At 42.7% G+C, this 25,303-nt stretch overlaps 1 protein-coding gene across 1 annotated transcript in view; it reads left to right on the top strand.

Annotated features, from left to right (window-relative positions):
• SPON1 (spondin 1) overlaps positions 1–25,303 on the top strand; it is a 310,818-nt gene that overhangs the window by 50,340 nt on the left and 235,175 nt on the right. The gene's annotated exons all lie outside the window — the stretch shown is intronic.

Below are 25,303 nucleotides of genomic sequence, written 5' to 3'. Positions count from 1 at the left end.
AATGCACACATCTTTTCTCTTCTTTGTGCTTACACCTGAGCCCTGCACCTGGAAGAAGTCACATTTCGGTGCAGATTGGCCAGTTCACGTCATGCTAATTTCCTAGAGCTGCTGTAACAAATTGCCACACATTTGGTAGCTTAAAACAACAGAAATTTAATTATCTTACAATTCTGGAGTCCAGAAATTCAAAATTCATCTCACTGGGCCAAAATTAAGGTGTCAACAGGACCACACTCCCTCTGGGGGCTCTAGGGCAGTGGTCCCAAACCTTTTTGGCACCAGGGACTAGTTTCCTGGAAAACAGTTTTTCCATGGGCTGCGGTAGAGGGAATGGTTTCAGGATAAAATTGTTCTACCTCAGATCATCAGGCATTAGATTCTCATAAGGAGTACACAACCTAGATCCCTTGCGTGTGCAGTTCACCATAGGGTTTGCACTTTTATGAGAACTGAATGCTGCCACTTATTTGACAGGAGGTGTATTAGGGTTTTCTAGAGGGACAGAACTGATAGGAGATATATATATGAATTTATTAAGAATTAACTCACACAATCACAGGGTCCCACAATCAGCTGTCTGCAAGCTGAGGAGCAAGAAGAACCAGTCCAAGTCCCAAAACTGAAGAACTTGGAGTCCGATGTTCAAGGATAGGAAGAATCCAGCATGGGAGAAAGATGTAGGCTGGAAGGCTAGGCCAGTCTCTCCTTTTCACATTTTCTGCCTGCTTTATATTAATTGGCAGCTGATTAGATGGTGCCCACACAGCTGATTAGATGGTGCCCACCCAGATTAAGGGTGGGTCTGCCTTCCCCAGCCCACTGACTCAAATGTTAATCTCCTTTGGCAACACCTTCACAGACACACCCAGGATCGATACTTTACATCCTTCAATCCAATCAAATTGACACTCAGTATTAACCGTCACAGGAGGTGAAGCTCAGGCAGTAATGCTGGCTCACCCCTGATCTCCTGCTGTGTGGCCCAGCTCCAACAGGCCACAGATTATGGATTGGGGACCCCTGCTCTAGGGACGATTTGTTCCTTGCCTCTTGCAGCTTCTGGTGGCTGTCAGCAGGCTTGTGTTGTGGCTGCATCACTCTACTCTCTGCCTCCATCCTCACATGGCCTTCTCCTTATCTCTGTCTCAAAGGTCCCTCTGCCACTCTCTTTTAAGGATACATGTGATTGCATTTAGGGCTTCCAGATAGTCTAGAATAAACATCTCCTCTCAAGATCCTTAAATAAATCATATCTTTTGCCATATAAGGTACTATTCACACTTTCTGGGGATTAGAAGTGAACATGCAGTAGCCCCTTTGTATCTGCAGGTTCTGCATCCACTGATTCAGCCAGAAATATTGGAAAAATAAAAATTAAAAATTAAAATAATACAGATTTAAAAAATACAGTATAACAACTATTTACAAAGTATTACATCATATTAGATATTATAAGTAATCTAGAGATGCTTTAAAGTATACAGAAGGAGTATATGGGAGGAGTAGCTGTGGATTTTGATATTCACAGGAGGATGCTGGAACCAACCCCCGACAAATACCAAGGAATGATTGTATTTTGCGAGGACATTTTTCTTCCTACCATTTACACTTATGCAGGACCACTGACCTTGGAGGGCCCTTGACCTGCCTGGCAATCTGACCAAATTACTCTGGAAGGCTCGTCCTCCCACTTTCCCTAATGCTGATTCCTTTCATTCCTGACCCACCTATGGGTCACATCACTGTTCCCACATCACTCTCAACAAGTGACCTTGTTGTTTTCTCTATGGGGGGAAAAGAAAAGAAAGAAAAAGAAATCCCTGGACCTGGACCAGAACTTCTTAACTTGTTGCTAAAGTTAATAAACCTACCTGCATCTTTCCTCACTTTTTCCCCTACTAAAATAATGGATCTCTCCCTCCCTGTCCTGAGACCATCTCTACTCAGGCTCTGGATACCACTCTCTCCTGCTTCCTCAGGAACCTTAAATGGCCAATCACCCCACCTTTGTTTTGTAGAGTCAGCCTTTTCTTCTTGATAAGGTCCTTCCCTTCAGCTCAAGTTTTAAAACTCTTCCTTCAGGAATTTTCCTTCTTAAAAGAACAATTTAAAAACCTCACAACGAACAAAATTCCACCCCCTAGCCAATCCATCACTAAGTCCTACTGATGGTACATTGTAAGTATCTTTCTAATTCACCAACTTCTCCCCTTCTCAGCCTGCTATGAGTCCAGTCTGTCATCACATACTCCTGGACGACCATAGTAACCTTTCTGCATCCATTTTTGGCACCTCACAGTTGCTCTGTTAAGCTGCCTTCAGTAGTGTGTGATTGTATGTGAGCTCCATGAGGTCAGGGACTTAGTTCCATTCATGTGTTCCCTGTGTCCTCATCATCTTGAAAAGGGCCTAAAACACAGTGGGTGTTCAGTAAATGTTTGTTGAAGGTATTCAAATAATTTATCACTAATTTCAGGAGGAAGACAAAGTTCCTTAACAGCCCAAAAGGCCCAGAAAGGCCTGACCCCTACTCATCTCTCCACCTCATCTTGTGTCATCTTCCCTTGTTCCCTGAGCTCTAGACACATTGGTCTTCTATGAACGCTCCCAGTTTTCTCCTGCCCCAGGGTATGTGTAGAGAAATGTTTCCTCATTGTTTAGAACATTCCCCTCTGCCCCAACCCAACTTTTCCTAATAAATACCACTCAGCCTTCGGATCTCAGCTCATATATAGCAAGTTGCTTCCTTGGAAAAGCTTTCCTTAGCACCATTATATGCTCTGTTATGTTCTCATTGCACATATATCTGTCATAGAAATTCCCCAATAAGAACTGTGTTCATATTTGGTGACTGACTGATTCATGTCTGTCTTAGTCCATTCAGACTGCTATAAGAAAATATCTTAGACTCGGTGATTTACAAACAACAGAATTTATTGCTTACAGTTCTGGAGGCTGAGCAGTCCAAGATCAAGGCACCAGCAGATTTGTTGTCTGGTAAGGGCCTGTTCCCCATAGATGGCACCTTCTTGCTGCATCTTCATGTGGAGGAAGAGCAAGAGAGCTCTCTCAGGTCTCTTTTATAAGGACGCTAATTCCATTTATGAGGGTGGAGCCCTCATCACTTAATCACTTCCCAAAGGTTCCACCACTTAATACTATCACATTGGGTATTAGATTCAACACATGAACTTGAGGGAGGGGGCTGTCAACATTCAGACTGTATCAATGTCTGTCTTTCCCATCAAATGAGGACAGGGGCCACTATATTCCCAGTGCTTAGCATACTGTCTGACACACAGAGATGCTCAATAAGTATGCACTGCAGGAACAAATGAAGGGATAATGGAATAATGGCAAGGCTGAGATCAGATACAGGAAGAGAAGGTTTAGTGGAAGGGTCACAACTCAGTTTTGCCCATGTTGGAGGGCCCCATAGGTAATTCAGCTGGAGAGGTACATTCTTGTTTGGGAATCTGGGCTGGGAGCTAAGGAAAGAGGGCAGGCTGGATATCTAGACTTAGGTCGTTGGCAACTCTGTAGTAGACACAAAAGATGGGTGATATAAGAGGATTCATGTCTAGAGATGAGAGGGGGATGGGATTAAGGGCAGACTGGGAGCTCAGAAAGGAAGACCCACAGATTAAAAAAAGATGAGCTAAGTGTAGAGATGTGAAGGAGGGACGAGGTTGAGGGCACGTGAAGCAGCAGGTGAGGCCAAGTGAACGTGAAGGACAGGCTGGGGGTAAAATGAGGGATTGGGGAGAATCAGGAAGGTTTAGACTTTCTGAGAGGAAAAAAATCTCCTGCTGGCCTAGGCCAAGCAGGTGACCTGCATGAGTGAAGTGTGTTTACCTGTGTGCATGCTTATACGTGTGTCATAGGGAACACCACACCACTCTCAATGTGAATTCACTTCTCATTAGATTGCCTGGCATCTTTTTACAGCAACCCAAACTCTCTGAGGTAGGTGAGGCAGGTGTAATGATCTTTCTTTTCTAGGTGCAATATTAAGTTGGACTCATATCCTAGGCCAATGCTCTTTCCACCAAACCACACTATTTCACTGGGCTCTAGCCAGCTTGTCTGGAACTTCAAGACATATTACTGTCTTATTTCAGCATTTCTGTCTACTGCAGATGAAATTGGCCTCCAGCCAGAGAAAAATAAAATACCCTTGATAAACAGCAATATAGTAGGATCATAGCTTCAGGAAATTGTGTTGCTCCTTGTAACATTCCCCTCTTTTTTACTCTAATGGGGAGTCCTTAAGAATCAATTACATTTTCCTAATTAGTGTGGGTGGTCGGGACAGACCAGAACCAAAATATTATTGATGGAATGTGCCTCCTATCCTCGGCAGCTGAGTTTGGGTAGCACATGCAGCCCCAAGGAAGAGCTCAGCCCTCTCCACTCTGTGGGTTTGAATTCGGCTATAGAAGCTCCAAAGAAAGAGCACTGGACTCTACTGAAAACCATGTTTCTACATGAGTTTTCATTCTTCGTTCAAATTTTAGCAAATTTTAGGCTTTGTGACTTCTAGGCATGGCCCACTATTATGTTGGACAATTTTTCAGGTAACCATATAACAAGGTACTGTGGTTCTTGTTCTTAGAATCTAAGGAAAGCTATGTACTGTGTCATCAGAAAAATGCACTCACACACACAATTTTGCTTGTATTTCAGGGATTTCTCCAACTTTCTGAGGCCTATCCATGGCTGACTCCCCCTGTAGTTAGGGAGCCCCCTGTAGTTTAGGAATCCACTCATGGATTCCTACTGCAGCCTCCCAACAGGTCTCTCCTCTTTGCTCTCTGACTTTCCATTCCTCTGCTAAATTAAAAATTTCCTATTGTTCTCAAGTCAGCCCAAATTCTTCTACATGGCTTATGAGGCCCTTCATGATCTGGCAACTACCTCACATTTCCCCACTGTAGGCACGTAGAGGGAGGGGAGTGAGGGAGGTTTGAGGAGAATGTAACTCAGTGAAGATCTGGTGGACAAATAAAAGTTAGAGAGTGGATAAGGATGGAAGAGGAGGAGTGTTGCTTGGAGAGGCCTGGAGGTGAGAGGGAACCCTAAAGAACAAGAAAGGAATATGACATGGGCTTTGGAATACGACATCTCAGATTTGATTCCTGGCTCTCCTTCTTATTAACCAGGTGACCTTGGGCAATTCTTCAAACCTCAGTTTCCCCATGTGTAAAATGGCAGTAATAGTAGCCTCAAAGGAAGGGTATGAGGGCTGCAATGCATAATGTGTGGACAGTGCTTAGCAGAGTCGTGGCAGGTAAACAGTGGATGGGTGGGCTGCAGTGTGATACCAACTCATGCGATGGGGTGCCTAGCCATGAAGGCCGTGTAGGTCATAGGAGGGAGTTCATTGACACTTTGCCTCCTCTTTACCAGTTGGGACTTGCTGGCCAGCCTTCCAGAGGTCTAACACTGAATGCTGCCAGCCTCTCCTGCTGGCTGCAGGGCCTCCTTGTGCCAAAAGTGATTGCAGCTCCAGACAACTGAGCCCTACTGACAGACACCTCCCATCCTAACACCCACCCTAACCTTTCACCAAAGGCCACAGGACCAAGATGGGAAGGCTGAGACTGTGCCACAGCAGGGCTTCCTATGACCCCAAATGGGGGTCAGCTTTTGACTCTGGTGAGATACATTGGAGAACCAGATTAACACCAGATTCCTCATAGAGCAACCTAGTTATGCCAAGCATATTCTCAGTGGCGACGTGCAAACTGCTTTTATCCTATGTGGTAGGGAATGAGACTTTTCTCCATAAAGGCATCATCACATAATGCAGCCTTCTAAGTGTTAACCATTTTGTCCACCGATTTGGCAAAAACAGACTCATCTTTCAAGATTCAGCTCAAAGTCACTTCCTCTGTGAAGCCTCTCCTGTGCCTCCTCCCCCATCCCAACACCTAGTAGAAGCCAAGCCCTCCTGAGGCTTCTGCTATCTGCCATTGGGGAGAATTTCCCTTTTATTTCTGCCTCTTTGTCTCCCTCTGCTAGACTGCAAGTCCTTTGAGGGCAAAGCATGTTTTAATCATCTTGGACTCCCCAGGGCCCAGGACAAAAATTGGCTCTCAGTGGTTAATTAATAAGTGTTTGTTGAACAAAAGGATGGCTACATTTTCTGCCCTTTTCCTTCGTTATTAAATATTAAATATTCCTATTTACATATTCTGCCTTACTGAAGAGGTGTTGCTGGTCCCTACACAAAATGGTCCCTGATGACTGTACTCTGATATTTCTTACGTTCTTTCCCTGTGAGTCTGTTTCTAACGGCAACCTCATCTTCTAAATGTAATTTCACACATGTTACTAAATCACTTTGCTTCAGCCTGAACCTAGGATGTTGCTTCTCCTTCAGAATAAAATGCCAGCTGGGAATATAGATCCAGGCAGTCCCAGAAGCCCCATGCTAACAACTTCTGCTAATTCTTAGGCCGATTATGTGGATTATTGAATAGATCGTCTTCCTGCTTTTTATCCTTTAAACTCTCTCTGCTTGGCCTCGTCTGTTTCATCAGTAAAGGTGGGCATGGGAAACACAGACTGAAATCTAAACCTACTCTACTCCACTTCCATTTGGTCATGTTTTGGAATAAAAAAATCTACTCTATTAGTAAAGAATGATAGTCATTTTAGAGCCATTGTTTAAGTAAAACTGTTAATTAATAAACCTGGCCATTCTGTTTGGGGAATAAAAGAAAGGAGGAGGGAGTTAAGGAGCTTATTTCCCCCAATTCTCCAACTCATCAATGGGTTTGTGGCTGCAGTTGCCTGAAGTCCCATTGACTGTGTTGCCTGCCTATTGAGTAGGATCTTCTGGGGTACATATAACTTAAATGTAGTTTTGAAAGTTGCTTGTCTTTCTCTCAGGTCATATTGCTAATATTGTATACATTGCCAATTGAGCAATCGGTTTACCAACTAGAGGAAATCTGGCTTACTAGATTTACTGAGCACCTGCTGTATACCAGGCTCTAGACTGGGTGCCCTGTCTCCTTGACCTCTAATCTTCACAAGCAATCTAGGAAAAGTGTTATGAACATTTTAGAGATGAAGGAAGAGACTCAGAGAGGTTATTTACTTCTTACTCAAGCCCATACAGCAATGATTTCCCAAACCTGTAGGGTGTTTCTTCCTTGGGTGTTTTGTAGCGGGGAGAAAGAAAGTCAAAGCCTGTTTCCATTATCGTGGACTTTAGGGAAAGGGGAGTATTAAACATAGTAATCAGAGAACACTGGTTCTTCTGAAGCTTCTCACTATCATCAAATTGGAAGTTAATGCTGGGGGAGAAGCTCTGTGTGAAGGACCCACATACTCCCGTCTCTGGCCTAGCCCAAACTGCCTTGGCTTACCTGAGGCTGCCAGTGACTTCTGGCTCCTAGATCTTCGTCTTGCAGCTAAGTGAACAAGGTGGGTGCAGCCCATTGCCTTATGTCTGTGCTGTAGCTTCTTAACAGCAAGTGAGATGGCAGCAGGCATGGAAGGCCATCAGTGGGAAGGGAAAGGAGGGGTTGCCATAGACCAAGGAGGGTGACCACAGCATTCCACAGATTCAAAAATGCCCATTTTTAACATTGTAGCGTTTTACAAGTCAGAATGCGTCTTACGATTGATATGTACATGAAATGTAGGATTCCTTCTCCAGATAAACTGTTAGTGCATCATTGATACCTCTTATACTCAATGGCATCCTGGATTCGAGGAACTATGGCAGGTTTCATCTTATGTGTCAATTCTGATCAAGTGATGGAGACTATCTGGAGTTTGGGAGGAGAAAGGTCTGGTGCTGTGTCCATGGCAGTGGGGAACAACAATAAACTGAGTGGGGCGTCACTGTGCATGAGAGATGGCATAGAATCCTACTGTCAGGCATTTGCGCCTTCATCCAATATCTTTAGTATTAAATGGAGGAACACCTGCCATATCTTCAATTGTAAACTAAAGGACACAAAACATAGGAAGCATTTCCAAGGGACCAGGTCAGAGGCCTGCCTCTTCTCGTGCAGATTTGTGACTGTGGCCTTTTTAAATACTTTTTTAAAGTATTAATTATAAAAATAGTGCATGCATGCTATAATACAAAGATACAGAAGTACATGAAATTTTAAATGTCTCATTGTATAGATGTTACTATTACTGGCCTTATAGATTTTTACCCTTCTTCTATTGTAAACAAATGTGTCTTTGTGTATGTCTGTGCACGTGCACACACACACTTGTCTGTCTATGGAGAAAATCTTAGAAAGCAGAATTCTGGGCAGGCCTCATTTTTAATGGGCACAACGTAGTCTACTTAACCTCTCCCCATTGAGGTTTGGCTCAAAGATTATTTCTTGTTTCTTATGAGTGTAAATACTCAGAAAAACCTGTTTGACCAGTGTCATAGTCCATTCACGCTGCTATAACAAAATACCACAGATTGGGTTATTTATAAAGAATAGAAATGTGTTTCTCACAGTCTGGAAGCTGAGAAGTATAAGATCTAGGTGCCAGCAAGTTTAGTGTCTGGTGAGGACTGTTTTCTGCTTCCAGATGGTGCCTTGTTGCATGCTCTGGAGGGGACAAGCCCTGTGTCCTCAGGTGGTAGAAGGGATAATACAAGCAGTTTCATCCCTTAAGACCTTTATAAGGTCACTAATCCCATTTATGAGGGCTCTGCCCTCATGATTTAATCACCTCCTAAAGCCTCCACCTCTTAATAGTATCATATTGATTATTACTTTTCAACATATGAATTTTAGGGGACATTCAGACCATAGCCACAAGGAATGCTTTACTTATGTTTTAAATTAGTTTATTAAGATGGTTTCCCAGAAACATAAACATGCTTAAGGTTTCTGATAATTTCTGAATTGATATGTCAAGGATGTGGTTGATTGACACTTGTTAACTATGGGTAAATTTAAACTCAGTAATAAAGCTTTTGTGTTTCCATTACCAAAGAACAGGAAACTATTGGAAGTAATTCATTGTACATTTATGTTGGCTGTTTGGCAATGTCCTTGTTAGGAGTGGAGTGAGTCATGCTGCCTGAATGCCGTGTGTCAGAGGCTCAGGGTCTTAGGGACAATATCCAGGCTCTAGGTCACCTTTGACTTTACCTGCCTTATCTGACCAGCTCATAGCAGGCTGGAGGTAAGTTCATGTTGCCACGACTCTAGGAGGGATCTCTGAAGTGTCAAGTACTGCCTTTTCTTCTTATGGTTCAGTGCAGATGGCTGCAGAGGGCAGGGTAGTTGATGACTTATTCTCTGGAGTCATCCAATCTTGGGATTAATTCTTTTATATTCATTTGCTGGGAAGGGAAAGGAAGAAAAGGGGAAAAAGCTCTGATGGCAGTTCCCTCTTCCTAGACTCCCTGCTTGTGGTGCCTCAGGAATTTCCTTTCTTTTTGGGTATACTTTCGTTTCTTTCCTTACTTTCTCAGTGTTTACTATTTGTGGGAGCATGTACTAAGTGCTAAGCACTTCACACACGTGATCTCATTTAACTCAATCCATTTAACTGAATCGCCAAGAGGCTAAGTGGCTTACGAAACCAGTTCTATGATCTTTACATTTTTACTTGTGCAAATGTGTGAGAAGGTTTAACTGGTGAAACATCTGTCAGGTGAAGACTGATGTGCTTTCTATGTATCAGCAGGAAGGCAGAAGTATATCCATCTAAGTATACTTTTATATCAAAATAATTTATTTGGACCCATGTAACTATAGCATTGATTATTGTTTTCTAAATTTGATTAGCAGTCAACTGAACATACTATTCATTTATTCCTAGTGGGTACTTTAAAACAAGTTCTCAGAGTAAGGGATTTTTTTCTGTTATATTTTTATACTCGCATTAAAAAAAGAAATATATACCCAATCTTGTTCAAAAAGAATTTAGGATAGCTCATATCTGGTTTAATCTAAAATTAATACTTTAAAAATGGAATTTTAAAATGATAATTTTAGTAGTGTTTTGGAGACTTAAATTGGGAAAGTCAAGAAGCTGGCTGTTGACTCACACTATTGGTTTCACATGGCAGAAGATAATGTGCCATTTTTTCATTTCAATTCAGGCAATGCTTCCTGATCACCTACTAAGTGCTGGGCACTGCGTGTGGCCAGTAAGACCTCCATGTGTTGCCCAGTAGCTGACAGCAGATCAGCAGGCTTTTGCTACCAGGATGGACACAGGGCACTCTAACTTTGCAAAGCAGCCTTTAGGGCCTCTTTTGAGGTGCCCAGAGATTGCTACGGTGTAAGGGAAACTTTTGTATGTTCCAGGGCTGGTGTCAGGCTCATTTTCATTGGCAATGAGCTTCCTGGCATATGCTGCATTTTCCTATGTTGGTGAGAAATTTAATTTTACTCTCCAGAGGTATTAGGGAAAATATTACAAACCACTTTTCAAGTTGAAGTTGAACAAATGACCAGGTATAACTGGTTCAGGACCCCAAAATAATGTCATTGTTTCTTTAAGCATTGTCATTGAGTTGAAAGCCATGGAGGTCACAAATAAAAAGAGTTAGGCTCACATTCTAAAGATCCCCAGCTCTTTAATTTAAAAAAATCAGTGTCAAAATGTTTTGTTTTAATTACATCATTGTTTTCAGACTATGCTTTAAAGAATTTTAAAATTAGCTTAGTTTTTTAGTAATCTATGAATAAAGCTTCTCTTCTCTTGTGCCTGCCTTAGAGATGGACTGACTCTTTTGCAAAATGCAGCTTATATTCTTAGAGAACTTAGTAGTGCTTAAATCGTGTTCATATTCATCCTGTCATTTGAGCTCTGTGACAGCCTTGTGATGGAGACAGAACTGGATTCTTACCCAAATTTTACAGATGAAAAGTTAGAGGTTGAACAACTTGCCTAAGGCCACCTTGCCTAAAGTAGCAGGGCCATTTGAGCCCTAGTTCAGGCATATTTCATTGGGCACACTGTCTTTCCAAATATTTGCAAAATTGGACGCTTGAATAGAAGACCTTCACCAAAACTCTGCTTACTATTTGTCTATTTCAAAAGTTAATTGTTGGATTTGCTGGAACTACCTAAGTGTCTTAAAAAATACGTGCATTCTGATAATGGATGCAATACATCAACTAAGTATTTTTAGGCCCCTTGTGTTTTTACACTTGTTACATCTTTGTAATGTATTGATCAAACTAATGAGTCAGACTATTTGGAATGAGCAGCTCAGTATTATTTAATGCTGCATTTCTTATATTTTATTGATCACTTGCCTGATTAATTAACTTATACTATACTTGGTTTTAGGAAGACTGTGCTGGAGCTACTGAACAATTCTTTAGCTCACTTTTCTTATGAAATAACCATGGAACAAGGTACTATTTAGAGTCTGTGGGTCTTGTTGCTAATTTGTGGGTAGAAAATGTAAGATATATTTCAATACATGGATATAATCCATTTACAAGTAGCTAGAGGGCCTCTGTTCAAATTTGACCACCTTTCAGACAATGAGCTTCACCTCTCAACTCTGCAGGAAGCCCTTAGTAGGTCCCAAATGGAAATGAGATCTACTCTGTCATAACCATCAAGCCTGAGATCTTAAGGCATCCAGGTAGTCACTTAGGAATGAAGAGGCAAGGATAGATTCAAACAACATTTCAGAGGTAGAAATTGGCTTGTTCAGTTTAGAAATGACATGGAAATTTCTAGTTTAATGATGCCAGTAACTGAGAGACCAACGGAGGGGCAGGGGCTGAAGGAAGGGGCTGGATTGAGTTTGAAATATTGTATCCTTCTCCTGAGGAGGTTATAACTTGGTTTGGGAATGTGGAGTTGACAGGGATGAGAAAAGATAAGTAAACAAATGACTAAACTGCAGTATGATAAGGCCAGAGACAGAGATCTGCAGAGCATGCTGGGAGAACAATTTGTGGAGGTTGAGAAGTCAGAGAAAGCCTCCTAGTGGGCCTGACACATAGGCTAAATTGTAGAAGAATTAATTAGGGAGAGTGTAGCACAGGGCATTCAATGCAGTAAAGGCAGTCTATACAAAGGCTCCAACGGTACAACAAGAGCCAGTAGACCAGGCAAGTTCAGTGGGCTGGAGGGTTTAGGATGGTTGAAAGATTTGACAAGAAGCCGCAGCTCAGTCATGAAGAGCCTGGTAATAGCAGCCAGCACTTGTAAGCATTTACTGCAAGCCAGGCATCGCAGAATAGTTCAGAATATGTTTAGAAGGTAGAATTGTCAGTATGTGGTGACCAGCTGGACATGGGGTAGAAAAGAGAAGTACAAGTCCAAGGAGAGTCCCAAGTTTCTGCCTTGACCAAGACAGAGTTTGAATGAGGAGCCTATTTATGAGGCAGAAGGCTGATGAGCTCCATTTGGGACCTGTACAATTCAAGGTCCCAATTTAGTCATCCGTAGTATTTTGATGTATGGACTCTGAGACCAGACTGCCCTGGTTTGAATCCTAGCTCAGCCACTTAGGAGACTTATGACCATGGGTAAGTTACTTAATCCCTCTGTGCCTCAGTTCAGTTTCCTCACTAATAAAATGGGAATAATGGCACTTAACCTTATAGAGTAGTTGTGATATTTAAATTTTACATAAAATTATATATATTATATATTATATGTAATTTTATAATGTGTATAACTATATAAATATATAATATATATAAAATTGTATATGATTATATATAATTTAGGTTCTAGATCATAACAGGTACTTGATAACTTATTGTTATTAATTATTATCATTATATAGTTCTGAGACTCAAGAGAAGGACCTGGGTTGACACCATCAAGGTAGAGTATTATATATGATCATTATGTTTGATCATTATGTATCTCTTAGGAGTTATTTGGCTATAAGAAACAGAAAATCCAATCGTGGCTTTTATCGTGGGTTCTTTTATGGTTTAGCAAGGAGTTTGGAGATAAATGGCTTCCACATTCTTTTAGCAGCTCAGTGACATCAGGTCCCTGGACCAGTAGCTCTGTGATTCACTCAGCCTTTCTCTTCTATTCCATAAAATGGCTGTGCTAGCTCCTCCGGTTCATAAATTGGCCACACTAGCTCAAAGCATGTCACCCTCACCAACAGTGTTCTAAATAGAAGAGAATGAGGATAGTGGGGGAAAACACTCTCCTCATAGGCCACTACCCCTTTTGTCAGAGAGGAAAATCCCAGAAGCCTCCTGGCTGATGTTTCTGTACGTCTCATTAGCCAAAAGCAGGTCACATGGTCACCTGAAGCTCAAGGAAGGGAACAGGATAGCCATAATTGGTTTAGACCAGTCATGATTCAATCTCTGGGGTTGGACACTGTAAACCCTAAACAAATAGGGTCTTTTAGCAAAAGAAAAGGAGGGAATGGCTGTTGGGCCAGTAATTAAGAATGTCCACCACTCTAGGGAGAGACGACATTTAGAGAAGAGGACAAGAGGAGAACCCAGGACTCCATGACATTCATAGGTCTTATAGGGAACAGGGGCCAGGGAAGAGATTTCAAATGCCAAGGAAATAAGAGAAGAAATCCAGAGAAGTACCCCAAAGGGAAGAACTGGGGGAGAGGCATGTCTACAGGGGTACATCTGGCAGAACTTTGAGCAGAATGAGGCTGTAGAAAGCTGTCAGAGTTGGCAGTGAGGAGGTCAGAGTGACCACTGCCAGTGCAGATTCAGTGATGCCAAGGGTTAAGAAGAGAATGGTGATCTCTATCATATGCAGTTGGTAGGGGTGCAAATTAATCCAAAATTTGTATTAATTTGGCACTGTGTGCCAAAATTTAAAATGCTCATACCCTTTAACTCTGGAATTTCACTTCTAGGAATTAATTCAACTGGCCAGTTTAGACAAGTGGAGGCTGATGTAAGTACGAGGATGTTGATTGCAGCCTTGTTTGTTACAGCAAAACAAAAAAAGAGCGGTGATTGATCTGATCTGGAAGCCCATCATATAGGATTAATTATAGTAAATGGTAGTACATCTTGGCAGTGGAATACCAGGAACAGTAGAAAAGAGCTGAAGTTCTGGAGTCCCACAGCCAGGGTTTAAATTCCAGTTCTGCCATTTACCAGCTGTGTGACCTCAGCTCTCTGGGAACATTTCTGGGACTCAGTTTCTTTAGCTGTAAAATGGGATAATTATAGTACTAACTCATAGCGCTATAGTGAGGATTAAGGATGCTGATATAAGTGAAATACACTGAATATTTCTGGCACAGATTATTATGCAGTAATTTTAAAAGATTCGGCAGATTTACATGTATGTTTATAAGATTGTTTATAAGATGTTAAGAGAAAGAAATGAGGTTACAGAATATCATGATATAATGATCCAACAGGTGGTTTTATCTGGGAGGTAAAATCCTGGGCACAATTCACTTTCTACTTTATACCTATTTGTATTTTTTACCTTTAAAACAAAGGCATTTAATGTCTTATTCACCTGGCCAATTATAAGCCACAGGAGATAAGCTACCATTTCTGTTTTGTTCACCACAGTATATCATAATATCTGGCATATTACAAGCAGATGATAAATATGTGTTGAATGAATGTATGAAAAACTAGTAAGTTGTGTTTGGAAGGAAATTCCATAGGCCAAGAGTTCAAATATGCAGTAGTTCTGCACCAACAAGTCCCAGGGTAGACCTCAGGGACAAGGCTGCTGAAATGAAGCAGAAGTCAAGGTTGAGGGTTGTATATTGGTCTTCAGTGTGGATGCCTCAGCTTCTGAAACATGCAAAACCTGAGGAAGAAGAGGGAAAACAAGCCCCAAAGCACCAGGATCCAGTCCCTGGTTCTGTACAGCACTTCCCAAACAGGCTGAATCTGAGAGCCAAATCACATTTTAGAATTGCGGGGCATTTTGGTGCCATTGAGTCATTTTAACTTCAGAAAACCCAAGGCTCTGGAAGGAGGAGTTCTCCAAGTTCCCACAAGACCTGAGACGACCCTGCCCTGTGTTTCCCAATTCCTGCTCTAGTGCTGGCTCCTTCTTCCAAGGACTGAACATTGTAGATTTCTGATATAAATGAAGTTGTTTTCAGAGGATGTGCATTCATTTGACTCCTAAGAAACCCAGTTCTCTTAAGCACAATTCAATGGCTTGCGTCTCTAAAGTTCACTGATCACCCATCGCTCTTGCTCTTTATTTGTAAAGAACAAAGGGACTAGGGATGTAATTAACTCACCTACATTTCCCATTGTCCTTAAGTCTTTTGTGCAAGCATTGATTGTTGTTTTTATTGTTGAAAGCAGAATTATTCTCCTGGCAATACACATCCAGAAAGAGAGCCCAGTGAGGGACTCAGCAGGTGATGCTGTTGAAGTTTGACCTTACCGTTTGGAAGAATAAAAGAAAAAGCCAAAAAAAGCACTAATTGAGCAGAGGATCATTATGAATTGGTTACTATTCTATACTATTAAATGCTCTGGGAGAAAAGACATTTGGTTATTTTTAAGTGCATTTAGGAATTCAGAATATCAGCCAGCTGAGCTCCCAAGTACAGGTCCTCAGGGGATTCAATTTAATGAATATTTAAGAACAACCTGTTGTTAACATATTACAATTAGCACAGGTAAATGGAGGATTTGAATGTGCTTCTGGCAAATAGTCTGTTCTCACTTTTATATCTTAGTCATTACTTACTCATACATTGATGTTTACTCTGAGGTTGTTTTGCTGGGAAGAAAGGATACATTTAGCGAAGTAGGATGATATGGCAGAAGACAGCTTGAGATTTGGGATCTAAATATGACCGGGTGGAATATTGGCTCTGTTCATTACTACAGTTGTGTGGTCCTCAGGAAATTGCTGAAATCCCCTGAATCTGTTTCCTCCTCTGTAAAATGGGGATTATAAAACCTGTTTCAGAGGATTGTTCAGCTGATTCAACCAAATCATGTTAAAAGGGCTGCTGCATAGCTCAATAAACTTTAGCTTCTTTCCCTCAAAGTTAAGCTTTTCTTCCCTGTTCATCTAAAAAATCATGCAATGAATTACTGAAACCTTTTCATAGGGAAGAGAAGGCAATGTTTTGGGTTCTTTACCCACATTTTGCCCATACATTCGACTTTATCCAAAGAACGCTTTGAGTTGCTGCAACCACCTGCACGCTGAGAAAACAAAGGTGAGGAGTAGGGTTAAAAGCAGGTTCATGTAGGTTCAACTGGAAAACCAGCTGCCACGGAAGCCTCAGGCATATCTAAATTTGTTCCTCCCTCTTTTCCTTCCTAACTCCTTAAGGTTTGTGGGCGGGATCATGTAGGATGACGACAGCCAAAGGGAACCATCCAAGGCTCTGAGGTGGAGGGAGCTCTGCTTGTTTAAGGAACTGGAGCTCGGTGGGTGAGACAAACGGTGGCAGGAGATGATGTCTGAGAAGTTGGCAGGGACCAGATTAGGTGGGAAATTGCAAGCTGGCATTATAAAGTTTGGATTTTAAGTGTAATGGAAAGCCACTGGAAGTCTTTAAACAGGGAAGTGACATGATTTATTATTTTAAATGTGCACTCTGGCTTCTGTGGGAAGATTGGATTGTAGAGGCTAAGTATGGAAGCAGAGAGATAAGTCAGAAGGTTGTTGCAGTCGTTTATTGAGTTTGGGTGCTTTAGGGTGCTGGAGAGAAATATTGTGAAGGTAAAACTGACAGGCAGTCAAAGGTGAGGCTTAAATGAGATAATATAAATGAAGTGCCAAGTGTGTAGTAGACATTTAACAACACAAGTTCCCTCTCTTCGTGCTACAACTATATCAACAAAGTGATGCTTTTCTCTGGAACTGGATATAGGGAGATGATAAATTAATAACCACATTTTCTCAGCTATGGATTTGCTCTTTGGAGGTGGGCTGGCTGGGAGATGGAGGTCAGCTTTTGCAGATCACAGCCTGCCAATTGGAAACACTTGCGAAAGGAAGGCATAATGGAAGCAGGAAGCAGGAAAGGAGGGAAGAGCAGTATGGAAAAAAGACTGGGCCAGGTGCGGTGGCTCACGCCTGTAATCCCAGCACTTTGGGAGGCCGAGGTGGGGGGATCATGAGGTCAGGAGTTCAAGACCAGCCTGACCAACATGGTGAAACCCCATCTCTACTAAAAAAACAAAAATTAGCTGGGCGTAGTGGTGGGCACCTGTAATCCCAGCTACTCGGGAGGCTGAGGCAGGAGAATCACTTGAACTCGGGAGGCCGAGGTTGGAGTGAGCCAAGATCGCGCCACTGCACTCCAGCCTCGGCAACAGTGCGAGACTCCATCTCAAAGAAAAAAAAAAAGACTGGAAGGAGCGATTTGGGGACCTTATCTCCCTCACAAGGCATTTGACAGGGGTGTGGCTTGGCTGCTTCAGTGCCCCAGTGCTCAAACTCCTAAAGGGAGCATGCAGATGGACAGGTGCAGAGGTCGCGGGGAGCACTTTTGGGCTCCAACCCCGTGGCAGCATCTTGGGGTGAGTGCTTACGACTCTTGAAGCCCCAGTGGGTGTGTGTTACAGTGTGCTCTTTCTGCTTTGCCATCTGCAGGTGGCTTGTGTTAATCAGCTCAATTAGACCCTCTGCCTTATCGCAAGAGCAGAGGGCTTTCTGTATCCTGAGTTCTTGCCCAGTGTACCAGAAAAATTTGATCACAGGTGGGCTTGGTGCAAGGTTTTGTTGAGTAGTGGAGGTGGCGCTCAGCAAGATGGATGGGGGGCCAGAAGGGGGATGGAGTGGGAAGGTGGTCTTCCCCTGGAGTCGGGCTACCCAATGGCAGACTGTCCTCTGATGGCCCCTGGCTGAACTCCCCTCAGAGTCCGCATTGTTCCGCCGTCGCTGGTCTGCCAGTGTCTGCTGGTGTGTTCCTCTGCTCCTCTCGATGTCCAGCCACTTGTGTGTGTGTGTGCCTGCTAAGGTCTCGGGTTTATATGGGCACAGGATGGGGGGCATGGCGGGTCAGAGTGGTCTTAAAATGCAACATTTGGGCACAAAAACAAGAGTGCCTGTTCTCTCTTAGGTCCATGGGCAGAGGCCCAAGGGTGGAGCCCCTGCCTGGAACCCCACTCTTCTCTACCCAGGGCTTCCCTGCCCTACTTTCGTATCACTGAGAAATGTGAGGGCATTGCTGTGTGTGGAAGGTGCTGGCATAACAGCTGGAGTTGCATCCTTCAAGTGACAATATAGGTATATCAGGGCAGTCTGCTATGATTAGAACTGAAAAGAATCTGGAGGCCATATCATCTGAATTCCTCATTTTAGGAAACTGATCTCTAGAGAGGAAAAGTGACTTGGGCAAAGCCACGGAGATAATGGCAAAGGCAGGGCTGGTAGCAAACTGGAGTGGGAAGAGATTGAGTTTTAAAGTAAGAGACTGGGGGTGCAGTCATTTATTCAGCAAACATGTACCAAGCTCCTGTTCCATGTCAGACCCAAGTCTAGGCACCAGGAACACAGTCAAATAAAACAGACAAGGCTCCTGCCCCCATGGAGCTAACATTCTCATTCCTCCGCTTACAGACTCTTCTGAGACTACCATGGCAGTCCACCTAGTTTGCCTTCATGAATCGATTTCCTCTTCTCTAAAAAGGGAGTAGTAATACCTCTTTAATTTTAATTAATTCATTTATTCATTCTGCAAATATTGATCAAGTATATATGATGTGCCAGGCACAATGCTAGGTGCTGGTGACCCAAAAGTAAGCAAGGTAGAACCAGCCCCTGCTTTCAGATATGATGAACTAGAGGCAAGTTGGTTGTCATCTTAAATGTCCATCAAAATCACCTGAAGCCCTTAGGAGGTCACTGCTGCCCTGGCCCCATGCCCGGAGCCATCGATTCCACTGCTCTGGGGTGGGGCTAGGCATCACTATTTTCACAAACCTTCCAAGTGGTTCTTATAGGGGTGGGGTGAAGAAGTGCTGGAGAGGCAAAGATAAAGGGTCATGCGGGTGGTGGTTTGGCAGGTGGAGGGTGCAGCCTATCAGACCTGGGTTCTTGGGGCTGGGAAATGCTTCCCAGAGGAAGTGACTCATCAGGTGAGACCATGAGTAGGACTAGTCCAGGAACAAGAAGTGGGAGCAGTGTCTGGGAAGGCCAGAGCCCCCAGAGGTTGCTCTGAGGGTAAAAGGGGTAACAGAGGTAGACCATAGTCCATGGTCGGAGACGAGAACTATGCCATTGTTCCTTTGCCTGTTTCTCTCTCTTTGTTCTTTCCAGCCCCACTCCCTTCCTGTTATGTTCTTTATCCTACAGTACACCATACTGACAGCACAACAGCTGATTCTCCAGCTCCTAATAATTATCTGAAAGAGCTTCCTCCTGTCATCCATCTCATGTCCACTGCTTCTCTGCAAGGCAGGAGACAGCCTCCGGCTCCCTTCCCACAGCTTCCAGCTCAATTGCTTCCCTACAGCAGAGGGAAATTCTCTCTTTGCTGCATGATTTGATCAGTGTATTCCCCCCAACCCTCCACCTCCAGGTGCACAAAGACAAAATGCATTCTTTTCAGATATTTGATTTGTTTTGCAAGTAAGTGCTCAGTACCCACCAGCTGATAACCACATTGGATGTGTTTGACAAATAGTCCTTGAGTGTTACCATAAATCTATATCTTGATGAGAGATTCTTGTTGTTAAAATATAATTAGATCAAAGTTTGGTATTTCCCAAAGGTGTAAGGAAGTTCGTGGATGTGTACCATATTCAGTAAGATATACGTCGGTGCATGATGTCTGCCATTGTCACTCTAAAACAAGAGGGAAATCTGACATGCTTTATGTCCTAAAGAAGGAAGATATTCAGTGACTTGTTTAAGCCTCTTCTGAAATAACCCTCAGCAGAGCCTGAGTTTATTCTCAAGGCAAGGGGGTGGGGGAAACGGGGTGCACAAACAGTTTTGATCCCATGCCGACGTCTGCTGACTTATGCAGAGAGTCCAACAAGCTTCAGGATTAAGGAAAGGATAACAGGGAGGTTGAGAAAGAAAAATCAGTCTGCTGGAAATGTCGTTGTCTTAAGCAAGGGTGGAGGAGAGTTGGAAAGTCCTTCTCTTCTATGTATAATCTTCTCAATGCATTGTAAAATGTTTTAAAGGGATTATATTATTTCTCCTGCCTGTGAGATTACCCCAATTTGTCTCCTCCTCTCTCCCCATTTTTCCCATTTTTGGCTCTTTTGACATGTAAGTGAGACCAGAAACAAAGGCTGTCATCTCATCCAGGCAGCCATTTGCCCACACTTACCAGTAAACTGAATTTGCCAAGAACTCCCACTCTGCGGTCTCTGGGAGAGGCAAGATGATAAGCTTGTGCCTCTGATAAAGCCTGCAGCCTGGGATGATCTGGGCTGAGTGGGGAGGCTGAATCCATGGGAAACTGCATCCCTTGAGGAGACTTGTCTGGACTTCTCTCTGCCTGGAGGCACTGACGTTGTAAGAAATGAAGGAATGGGGTCAGGGGTGGGGAGCATCCACAACTCAGATGTTTAAAGGAGCCAGAGCTGCAAACAAAATCTGGCTAGGAACAATTTTCTTCTCCGACTGACCTCACTAGATGCCTCTTTCCAAAATTTCAAGCCCTCTTGGGGCACACGGGGTCTTTCTGGAGGTTGGTGATGTCGTGAAAAGGTCACTAGGTTTGGATCCAAACTGCCTAGTATGAGTTTACTATGAGCTTCAATAATCTGATCAAGTTCCAACATTTCTGTGAGCTTCAGTTGCTTCTGTGAGATGGAAAACACCATCCCTTCTCAGGACTGTCAGGGACTTTAAATGAGCTGACATAGTTAATACAAATAAACCACCAGCACAGTGACTGGGACACAGAAGGACCTCAGCAAACTGAGTTTTTGCTCCTTTTTCCTTTGCTAAATGAAATCAAACCATTGCAAACCCCATTAGCGTATAAGAGACATTCATTTGTCCATCCCTGAAGGTGTAAGCACAATATAAAAAGGCTTCCCAAACTACTCAGGCGGAGCAGGATAGAGAGATGTATGTTTTGCTGAGCTGATCATAAATCTGAATGAAGTAATTATGTAAAGTATTCAAGAGCAATTCAGTAAGAAGATGCCTCATCTGCCTTGATGGGCTTTTCAATTACTCATTTTTAGTACTGCATTATACTGTTCTCTGGCAATAATTATTAAACATTTCAACTGTACTGGTATATAAAACTTAAAAGGCTGATTTATTTCCTAGGCATTAGACTACATAGAATAAAATTCCCCAATTACATGGTTCTATTTTTTAAAACCTGTTTATCAGTGATTTTCTAGTATTGAGTCAAAACTGACACCAGGTCCTCATGTGAAAAATAAGGGTACAGTGTGTTAGGTCCAGTGGTTATTAGCTTTGGGGTCACGGAGGATATTAATACAGACCCCCTACTTGCTAGTCCCAGTTTCTGAATCTGTAAAATGGGGATAATTCCCACTTCACAGGATTATTGTTTGAAATAATGGATACAAAGTGTTAGCAAGAATGTAGAGTCTGCACCAGGTTTGGTGGCTCACACCTGTAATCTCAGCTCTTTGGGAGGCTGAGGCAGGAGGATTGCTTGAACCCAGGAGTTTGAGACCAACCTGGGCAACATAGACCTCATCTCTACAAAATATAAAAAATAAAAAATATTACCGTGGCATGTGCCTGTGGTCCTAGCTACTAGAGAGGATCGCTTGAGTCCATGAGTTTAAGGTTATAGTGAGCTATGATCTTGTCACTTCACTCTAGCCAGGGCACAGAGTGAGACCCTGTCTCAAAAATAAATAAAAATAAAATTTTAAAAAAGAATATAGGGTATGTACTTATTAAACACTAGATATTCTGAGATTCTCTGGCATTTACATATAGCCAGTGAGACTCTTCCCACTTATTCAGTGTATATGCATCAATCACCTACTAGGCTCTAGGCACTCAAGTTGCCACTAGGGCCCATTCTCTGTCACTTCAATAACTCAAAGTCACGGTCATCAAGCATCTAGCAGCTCCAGGTCCCCTTCTGGGCTCTGTACACAGGACATCTTTCATCATCCATGTGTAGCCATTTTCCACATAAGGATATGTACTCACAGAGAGTTGGGTGACTTTACTCAAGGTCATTCAGTAGCTAAGGGAGAAATCAGACCTGGGTCTGCTGGCTCCAAAGTCCACATGTTCTCTCCCCACTACCCCATGCTACCTCTCAGGATTCCAGGAGGCACATTTCACCTGATTTGAAGGATAATTCCTCCTCCTCTTCCTGGTTTTTCTAGAGGAGATAGCTCTTTTCTTATTGAGGATTACTCACCCCTGAAAAATTACCACTTTCCCGAAGTCTGTCTCTACTTTTCTCAGCATCTTCCAATTCTCACCTGGAAGATGAGGCTTTCTACTCTAACTGAGGACTACACCATGATTCAGGCAGTGACCCCTACACACACACACACACACACACACACACACACACAAAAGCGTGTGTGTGCCCAGCTCTACTGGAGCCTGTCCATCGTACTTGAGGTTCTCAAGCCAAACTGGATTTAGGTGCAGGCCAGCTGGGCTGGTGCCCTGGATACCAGTCTGTAAAGAGAACTAAAATGCTGCTGGAAATGTAATACAGTGGAGAAAATGGACTTTACCAGAATTGTTGAGAGCAAGCGGGACATGAGAATGATAATAATAATATTTATCAATGCACAGCGATTATAATATACACAGTGATAGTTTTGTTGATAAACTTTCTCCTTAGCTCAGCTAAAACCGGGATCTTGTCACATGACCAGGAAAAGATTAGGCTTGTGGACACATAGAATGGTGAGGAAAACAGAATTTATTGGGTGAAAAGGAAAAAGGAAAAATAACTCTCAGCAAAGTGAGAGAGTCCTCCTATCAGGTTTCCCGCCTCACACGTTGACTCCCAGGTCACCACATAGGAACGGGAGAGGCCAGGCTCCTCCCCACTGAACTTCCTGAGGCTCCACCCCATCCTCCCAGTGCTCAGGTGGGCGTTATTCAGAAAGAATCAGTCAGGAAAAGGTGGCTTCATCCAGGAAGAGTAGTCAGGTTTTTCAGCCTTCAGGCTGTTTTAGGTTTAAATATGGAGTTTTGCTGGGGACCCTTGGCTGCCTCCTGTCTCTATTGGTTTTGTGCCAGAAGCTTCTCTAACAACTTTGTATATGAATTCATATAAACACTTCTGGCCCATTGAGGTAGATGCTATTATCAGTCCCCATTTTACAGATAAGGAGAATCAGTCCAGAAAAGTTAAGGAACTTGCCAGAGTCACACCAGTAATAAATAGGCTGTTGGACTCTCCCAGGCCTTTGTATTGCCTCCTGGTAGGGGGGAAACCCCCAGGAGCACTTAAGTGACAAGAGCTGGTATCTCAGTGACCTTCCAGGCCTCTTAGTTGCTGGGTGAGGTGTGCAAGTTTAGGGCAGCAGTTGAACTGCTCAGAGTAATAGAGTGAGCAGTGCTGAGCCGGCAGTCTGCCTTCCCTCCTTCTCCCACGCAGCACTCAGCCTCTCCTCCAAATGAGTGTTGGGCAAATATTTAGAGAATATCGTTTTGAAAGGGGGCCAGGTTATTAGCCTGCCCAGGGCGCCTACGCATCTTGGCCCAGCCTTGCTCCCAAGCCTGGCCTGCTGTCTTTGCTCCTAATATGTGAAACAACTCACATAGCATGGAGGATTAATCTGCTTTTGGGGGAGAAATGCAATCTGGTGTTTCTCAGGACTAAACTTCTGTGGATTGGATGCCACATGCCCAGGGCCAGAGGGTCCGCCAATGGTGCTCATGGTGACGTCACCTCCCCCACAATCCCACGTGCTTCTCAAGTCTGGAAAGCACAGGGTACACTCCCAGGAAGAGAAAATAAAGCAAGTGAGATTTTAAAAGATGAATAAGATGAAGGTAAGAATCCGTTGGAAGAGTTGCTAATGCAAAAAGGGATGCTAGTTCAGAGAAATGCAAATCAAAACTACAATGAGGCACCACCTAACGGCAGTCAGAATGGTTATTGTTAAAAAGACAAAAAATAACAGATGCTAGCAAGGCTGCGGAGAAAAGGGAACACTTGTACACTTTTGGTGGGAATGTAAGTTAGTTTGGCCACTGTGGAAAGCTGTTTGGCGATTTCTCCAAGAACTAAAAACAGAACTACAATTTGATCCAGCAATCCCATTACTGGGTATATATGCAAAGGAAAATAAATTGTTCTACAAAAAAGACATAAGCACTCATATGTTCATTACAGTACTATTCACAATAGCAATGACATGGCATCAACTTAGGTGTTTGTCAGTGGTGAACTGGATAAAGAAAATGTGGTACATATATACCATGGAATACTACACAGCTATAAAAAAGAATAAAATCTATCCTTTGCAGCAATATGGATGCAGCTGGAGGCCATCATCCGAAGCAAATTAACTCAGGAACAGAAAACCAATACCACATGTTCTCACTTGTAAGTGGGAGCAAAACATTGGATTCATATGGACATAAAGATGGAAACAATAGACAGTAGGGGCTACTGGAGCGGGAAGAGATTAATGGGGAAAGGTCAGAAAAACTACCTTTTATGTACTGTGCTCACTACCTGGGTGATGGGATCATTCGTAACAAACCTGCACATGTATACCTTGAAGTTGAAATTCTGTATTTTTAAAAAGGATGCTATAACTTTTGTGAAAGTTAGGCTGGAAGATGGGGGTATTTGTAGGGAAAAGGGACAGGATTTAAGCCTAAATCTTTACAGTTTAGAAGAGAGGCCACTGACAAAAAGTACACCGAATAACGCAGCCAATGCAGCCATTCAAATTATGTTTCTGTTAAGTTCCGAAAAACCTGGAAAAATATCGAGCTCCTAGGACAAATGGAAAAAGAAACAAGACACATTATATAAATAAAATCAGTACCACTATTAACAAATTTTAAAGAATACATGGAGAAAAGGCTAGAAGGAAACAAACCAAAATTATTCAAACAGTGGAGGATTTTTTTTTCCTTTACTTTTCTGTCCTGGTTAACTTTTCTATGATAAACTTACTTTTTAAAGCAATAAGGGCAAAATCTTATTTTTAAAAAATCTGTATTGAAAGCCCTTTCATAAAAGACAAAAGCAACTGTCTTTCCTTCCATGGCTTTCAGACTGAAAAAATACACGTAGGAAACTAGTAAGAGGTGATTCAATGACTGGGATTATTTTCTTTGGATTCTCAGGTTTTACTGAAGTAGTTAGAAAGCCCTTCCTGGGCAGATTCAGCAATAATAAACTGCATTAATTTCATTTTCAGAAAAAACTTCAGATGTCAAATTTAGCTAAGGGGGATCATAATAGCCCCAAATTATAAACAACAAAATGTTCAAC

The sequence above is a fragment of the Pongo abelii genome, chromosome 9 (genome assembly GCF_028885655.2).
Source record: "Pongo abelii isolate AG06213 chromosome 9, NHGRI_mPonAbe1-v2.0_pri, whole genome shotgun sequence".
NCBI classification, from domain to species: domain Eukaryota; kingdom Metazoa; phylum Chordata; class Mammalia; order Primates; family Hominidae; genus Pongo; species Pongo abelii.
The sequence above is the reverse complement of the archived record's forward strand: the minus strand, read 5'-3'. Positions and strand labels throughout refer to the sequence as shown.